Genomic DNA, 6,762 nt, shown 5'->3' on the forward strand with positions numbered 1-6,762 from the left:
CGTGTTTTCCTACTAGATTATTTTGGTCTTTTATCCTTATTGATTTGTAGGAGCTCTTTAAAGACAAGGGAAATTAACTCTTTGTGATGTATTTCACATGTCTTCTTTTCCTCTTAAGTTGTTATTTGGCTTTGTGCATAAGGGTTGTTTTATTTTTCTTTTCTTTTTTCTTTACCAGGAAAAAAATTTTCAATTTAATGCAAACAGATCATTTTCTTTTATGGTTTTGGGGATTTCTGTGATACTTAGGAAGGCCTTCTCTAAGATAATGACACAAATGCTCCCATTTTTTCCCCTAACACATGGTTTAATTTTTTTATGTATAGTTTTTTTTTAATCCCTTGGAACGTAATTTCGGCATAGGTGTAAGGTCAGGACCCGATCTAGTCATCCTGGTGGGTCCTTGGTGGTCCCAACAGCATTTATCAATAACGTGTGAAAACGGTAAGCAGATATAAGCGGTGTGTAGATAGGCGGAATTTACAGAAATATTTTCATTAAAAAGTTGTCCTATCTGGGGCACCTGGCTGGCTCAGTTGGTGGAGCATGTGACTCTTGATCTCAGGATTGTGGGTTCGAGCCCCATCTTGGGTGTATAGATTTCTCAAAGATAAAATCTTAAAAAAAAAAAAGTTCCAATTGTATTTCGGCATTATTTTTATCAAAAAGAAGTTTTGTCTTTAACCAATGGTCCATTATGGGTGTAGACTAAGACTTTGTTATTATAATAAAAGTCATTCAGAACAGTTTTATAGGCAAAGCTACCCCAGAGGCCAGCAGTATTCAGCCATGATAAAAAGACTGAAGAACCCTGAATGCTCACTTGGTAAGCAGTCAAATAGGGGCCCCTGGGTGACTCAGTTGGTTAAGCAGCTGACTTCAGCTCAAATCATGATCTCACGGTTCGTGGGTTTGAACCCAGCATCAGGCTCTGTGCTAACAGTGAGGAGCCTGCTTTGGACCCTCTGCCTTCCCCTCTCTCTGCCCCTCCCCAGCTCTCTCTCTCTCTCAAAAATAAATATTTAAAAAAATTAATAAATAAGTATTAATTGATTGCAGTGTAGAAATAGAGGCAGATGCTGGTAGTACCTTTACTTATTATTTAAAAATTAAAAAAATTTTTTTAATGTTTATTTACTTTTGAGAGAGACAGAGACAGAATGTGAGGGGGTTAGGGGCAGAGAGAGAGGGAGACACAGATCTGAAGCAGGATCCAGGCTCCGAGCTGTCAGCACAGAGCCCGACGCGGGGCTCGAACTCACAAGCTGTGAGATCATGACCTGAGCTGAAGTCAGCTGCTTAACCAACCGAGCCACCCAGGCCCCCTTAAAGTTTTTAATCTGCCTTGCTCTGAAGAAAAATCAGGCCTGAGGGGAGGGAAGGGGTCCATTTTTCTGGGGCCGTTATTTGTCTCTGATCATCTGTTTGCACACACATGCACACGCATGTCATGGTTGAGGCACCTGGCGTTCTTTCTGAAGCCCCTGTAAACCTTCCTCTCTCCACGGCTTCTGACCCGTGCGTGGGACTTGGGGGTCTTTGCGGGGTGCCCAAGGAATGCTGTTTAGCAGCTTGTAAGAAGACTGCTCTTAGAGGGCCCGATTCTAGGCCATACTGAAGATACTGCTCTCTGAGGGGGACAGTGAACCATTGTGGCTAAAAGCACAGATTAGGTGCCAGGCAGAACTGGGTTCGAATCCTGAAAGTCCCTGTTTTCCTCGTGTACAGAATGAGGAGGATGATAATTCCTCCCTCAGAGAACTGATGTAAGGAATTAAATGTCATGATGTTTGCACAGTGTCTGCACGAGCTGTATTCATAGAGCCAATCACTTATCACTTTTGTTTGTTACCAGATAGGGAAACTGAGGTCTCACAGAGACTGTGGCCGGCTGGGTCAAGATCACCACGCAACATATTTACCTGGAGTGAAGGAACAGAAGGCTTGCTTATGCATTTTGCAGAAGGACCTAAAGCTAGATGCAGTGGCTGGTATTTTAAGTGACCAAAGCAGGGTTCAAAAGCACCTGAAGCAGATGAAATGATAGACTAACTCCCCCTAAAGTAAAATGGAACAGGCATGGACGGAAAGCGAAAAGATTTTTCATGCAAAAGATTTTGGCTGAAGGTTCAGTATAATCCCATGATAAACGGCTGCCCCAAACTAATGGGATCTCAGGCTGCATCTATAGAGGTATAGGCTTGTGGATAAGGGAGGTGATAGCTAGAGGGTTGTGTTCAATTCTGGTCGCCATACTTCTGAGGGGAGAAGGAGAGACTATAGAGTTCAGTCTGTGGAGGGCAAAGGATAGAGAACTGGGGACACTGATCTTGGAGACAAGATCTAGGAGCAGAAGCAGAAGTATAGCCCTGCCTGTCTCCAGGGCAGAATGAGAATCAACTCTGTGATGGGGTCAGGAGCGGGTGTGCAAGTCAAGTGAGGGAAGGGTTCCTGCTTTGAGCTCTCAGATAGTTTCTTTTTTTTTTTTTTAACATTTTTATTTATTTTTGAGACAGAGAGAGACAGAGCATGAACGGGGGGAGGGCCAGAGAGAGAGGGAGACACAGAATCGGAAGCAGGCTCCAGGCTCTAAGCTGTCAGCACAGAGCCTGATGCGGGGCTCGAACCCACGGACCGTGAGATCGTGACCCGAGCGAAGTCGGACGCTCAACCGACTGAGCCACCCAGGCGCCCCCTCTCAGATAGTTTCAAGCAAAAACACTGGGCCTTCCTCCTTGGCTCTATATACACATTGTAGGGCCAAGAAATGTGTAATCCATTTTTCCCCTATTTTAAGGTGTCTTTCAAAAAATTAAAAAAATTTTTTTCTTTAATGTTTATTTATTTTTGAGACAGAGACAGAGCATGAGCAGGGGAGGGGCCGAGCAAGAGAGGGAGACACAGAATCCCAAGCAGGCTCCAGGCTCTGAGCTGTCAGCACAGAGCCCAACACAGAGCTCGAACTCACGGACCGTGAGATCATGACCTGAGCCGAAGTGGGACGCTTAACCGGCTGAGCCACCCAGACGCCCCTTAAGGTATCTTTAAAAATAAATCTTACTGAAGTTGGGACTGTCTTACAATCCATATGTATATTTAATGCGTCCTTCTTTCCCGAGAAGTTGTTATTCGAGCATTTTTGAATCGGCACAGTGTACCATTGGGAAAGTTTCTCGACAATGTGTATTTCATCAGAAATCTACCTAAAGAAATATTTGAAAAAAACAAAACAACCCCAACATTCTCTTCTTTGTGATTCTATTGAATCCATCAGCAGGTGACATCGCACCTTGTCTCTGGCGTCCTGGCAGCTGAAGTGGAATAGAGACAGGCTATTAAATCGGTTTTAAAACATTCAGAACATCGGGTTCTTGGCTGGGAGGGGGAAAAATACCCCACTTATCACGAGATGTTACTCCTTCAAAGGAGAGCCCTGCTCCATAAAGAGAATTTGGAGGGAGGCTTTTGTTCTGCGGGGACAACATCTGGATTTGAATGCCCATCCTCAAAAGGAGATTTCCCGTAATGGACGGAACTCAAAACCACTCAGAGCCCAAGGACCCGCGAGTTTGCAAAAGCAGACACTTCCCGCGCCGCCGAGGGCCCTCGTGTCCCCGCAGGCGTGCTGGCAGGTCGCTGCTGGGCTCGCAGGAGGGCAGCTACCCTTCCTGCTGAAAGCCTCCCCACCCCACTCTGGGAACCGGGGGCCTGAATTCATCTAGAAACGTGTGTGGTTTCAGGAGGCTCTTATGATAAAGCTGCCAAGGAGATCCTGCCATGAAAGAGCGTTTAGAGACGGGAAGAAGGAAGCTAGGCCAAGGCCGTGGGCTCTGGCCGCGGGGTTTGTAACGGGTGCTGCGTGGAGCCCGGCCACCTGCGGACCGTGCCGGGTTCGAACCCCCTGGCGTGCCGGTCCCTTCCCGCGTGACCTTGGGCGAGTTGTGTAACCTCTGGGCCCCGCGACTCCCCTTCCTGGAGCCCGGGGCTTGCTGGGACGAAGCCCCTTGAAGGGCTGACATCAGGGACGACGCGTCTTGGCCGGCGATGCTCCCTTTCCCGAGTCCTGGCGGGCGCGGGGCTGTGTCGCCCACCCCCACCCCCACCCCCGACCCGACCCAGTGGCCTAGCTCCTCCAGCATCTGTCCCGCTGCCCCGGTCCCCGCGCTCCCAGGGCCCGCCAGACCCTCGCTGGCTCCCAGCTCTGCGGCCCCGGTCCTCCGGTGGCACGGCCCGTGGGCTGGCCTGTGGCGCCCCCTCCTGGTGACCGCAGGGAGGCCGGGCGCCTGGGACGCCAGGCCTCTCATCTCTGAACCAGAGAAGTCTTTTCTGGTGTCTAACCTGGATCTCCCCCGGGGGCCCTTAGAAGACTGATGGGGCAGCCGAGGGTAGCTTGCTCTCCCCTCTGCCTTAGAAAATCAGGTCAGGACGGGCAGGGTAAGGAACCAGGTCCAGAGTCATTGCCACCCTCATCCTGCGGGCTCATCTTCCTCCGTCCCTCAGCTCGCCTCTTCTCTGGACGGCTCCTGATTCCCCATGAGAGGTCACACTGTCCCCTCCATGCTCCCACCACTCACATTCTGGAATGGTGGCTCCATGTTTGTTCTCGGCGCCGGGCTGCGAGCCCCCAGCCTGGCTTTCTCCCCAGCACCAGGCACACTGCCTGGCACGTCAGTGGTGTTCAGGGTGTGGTTGGTGACTCCAGTTGACTTGGGAAGGTGTCCCAGGTCTTCCTTGGTTTTAGAAAGGGTCTGGGCAGGCCGGGGAGGAGGCCAAGCCCTGAGGCTTGACTGATGAGGGACCTGGGCCGTCCCTCTCTAGCGTCCCAGGCCCCTCAGGCTCTGACCTCCCAGGCAGGGCTACCCCTCCCTCCATTCAGACAGCCGCTCACTCAAGGCTGGCCCATGTATGGACCCCTTCTCATCCAACTCAGCCTCTGATTACCCACCCTGGGCCCATCCATCCAGTGTGGCTGCCCTGCTTAACCCTCCTGGGCTCTGACACCCACTCCAGGCTTCCCTGCGCGTGGGCGCCGCCTCAGCCCATTTGCATGCCGACACCTCCCTTTGGTACAGGCTGCCCGTTTGTAACAGATGCTCCCTCACCCTGCAGGGGCTCTGATGCCTGTGCCAAGCTGCTTCTCACGTGGATCCCTCCTCACCTTACTCTGAAACCCTGCTTGTCCTTTCTGCACCCCGCCTCCCTGCAAGTGGGTGTCTCCCTTGTTCTGCTGTACTTAAGGGCTTTAGGATGGGTGGGGGAGGGAGGAAGGAGGAAGGAAGGAAGGAAGGAAGGAAGGAAGGAAGGAAGGAAGGAAAGGAGGAAGGGAGGGAAGGTGGAAGGGAAGGAAGGAGGGAAGGGAGGGAGGGAATGTAGGAAGGGAGGGGGAGAGGGAGAGAAGGTAGGAGGGAAGGAAGGGAGGAGAGAAGGAAGGGAGGGAGGGAGGGAGGGAGGGAGGGAGGGAGGAAGGGGAGGAACAGAGAAGTGTTTTTGAAAACAACATTTTAACCGTGGAAACTTTTGTGCAAGCAATTATCTTGGATTATGTAAAATAGAAGATGCTCTGGTTGAAGAGAGAGGGAGGGAGGGAGGGAGGGAGGGATAGAGAAAGACGGGGGAAGAGAGAGGGAGAAAAGAACAGAGAAGGGGCGAGCAGGAGGAAGGGGGAGAGAGAGAGAGTTTGCGAGTATACCTGGAACCCCGCCCACTTGGCCCCACTGTCTCAGAACCGTCATTAAGTGCTAGGGGTTCCTTGGTGTACAGTTTGGGAACCACTGGAAAAGACATCTGCCAAGAAGAAATGATACCGCTCTGCGGGCACTAAGGTGTCCTTTCAGAGCTTTTCCGAGAAGCAGCCCTTGAGGTAGCTGGCTCATCTTCTGCCCTGAGGTTGATGGAGCTGGGGACCCGCGGTGGCTCTCGGCCAAGGAGGTGTCACTGGGGGGCCCTGGGCAGGTGTGGGGGCCTGCAGGAAGCGGGTCAGGGTCTGCAGGACATCGGCTGTGAGCTACGGGGCTTGCGTGTGCTGAGGTGGGGGGCAGACCCCTTCTCCATCACGCCCCTCTGTAACTCTCTGTGTCCCCATCTCTGCTCCCGTCCGGGAACAGAACCTGGGAATTCTGTTTTGCTGGCTGGAGGTGTCACTCATCTGGCATCTGTTTGCTGGTTTGGTTTGATCTTTGCAACCACTGGTGAGATAATCCACTGCCCCCACCCACCAAGGGAAGAAGAGGAAGTTAGGGTCAGAGGTGGCGTAAACTTCCCTCTGGTGTGCAGAGAAGAGGCCAGGAGTCCCAACAGACTCCAATCCCAGCACCTTCCCTGAGCCCTGGGTCTTTCCCCAGGCCTCTCCCAGCCCCATGTGAGCCGAGTGTGAGGTTAGGGCTTCAGGGTAGGATTCAGTAGTCAGGCAGAAGACAGGTCAGGGGTCAGGGCCGTTCCCCAGCACCCTGGGGCCAGCTCTGAGGCCCCTCACTGGGGTGGGGGATTTGAAATGGGATGACCATCCAGTGAGTCATCCACACTAGGGACACCTTTGAGAATGAAAGGGAGTGCCATTAATAATTATGCCGTGGCAACAGCCAAGGAATGGGTGGTAAGGTCACTCTGTTATGGAACCACCTGCCCTGCCCCTTCTCCACCTCCGCAACCCCAGACCCCTGGACCCGATACAGAACAGCAGCGATTCACTGGGCAGCTGGCTGTGCTGGGCACTCTGTGAAGCTTGTTTCATTGGCTCTCCATGACAACACGTGGCGGATCCAG

The sequence above is a fragment of the Panthera uncia genome (assembly GCF_023721935.1).
Source record: "Panthera uncia isolate 11264 chromosome C1 unlocalized genomic scaffold, Puncia_PCG_1.0 HiC_scaffold_4, whole genome shotgun sequence".
NCBI lineage: Eukaryota > Metazoa > Chordata > Mammalia > Carnivora > Felidae > Panthera > Panthera uncia.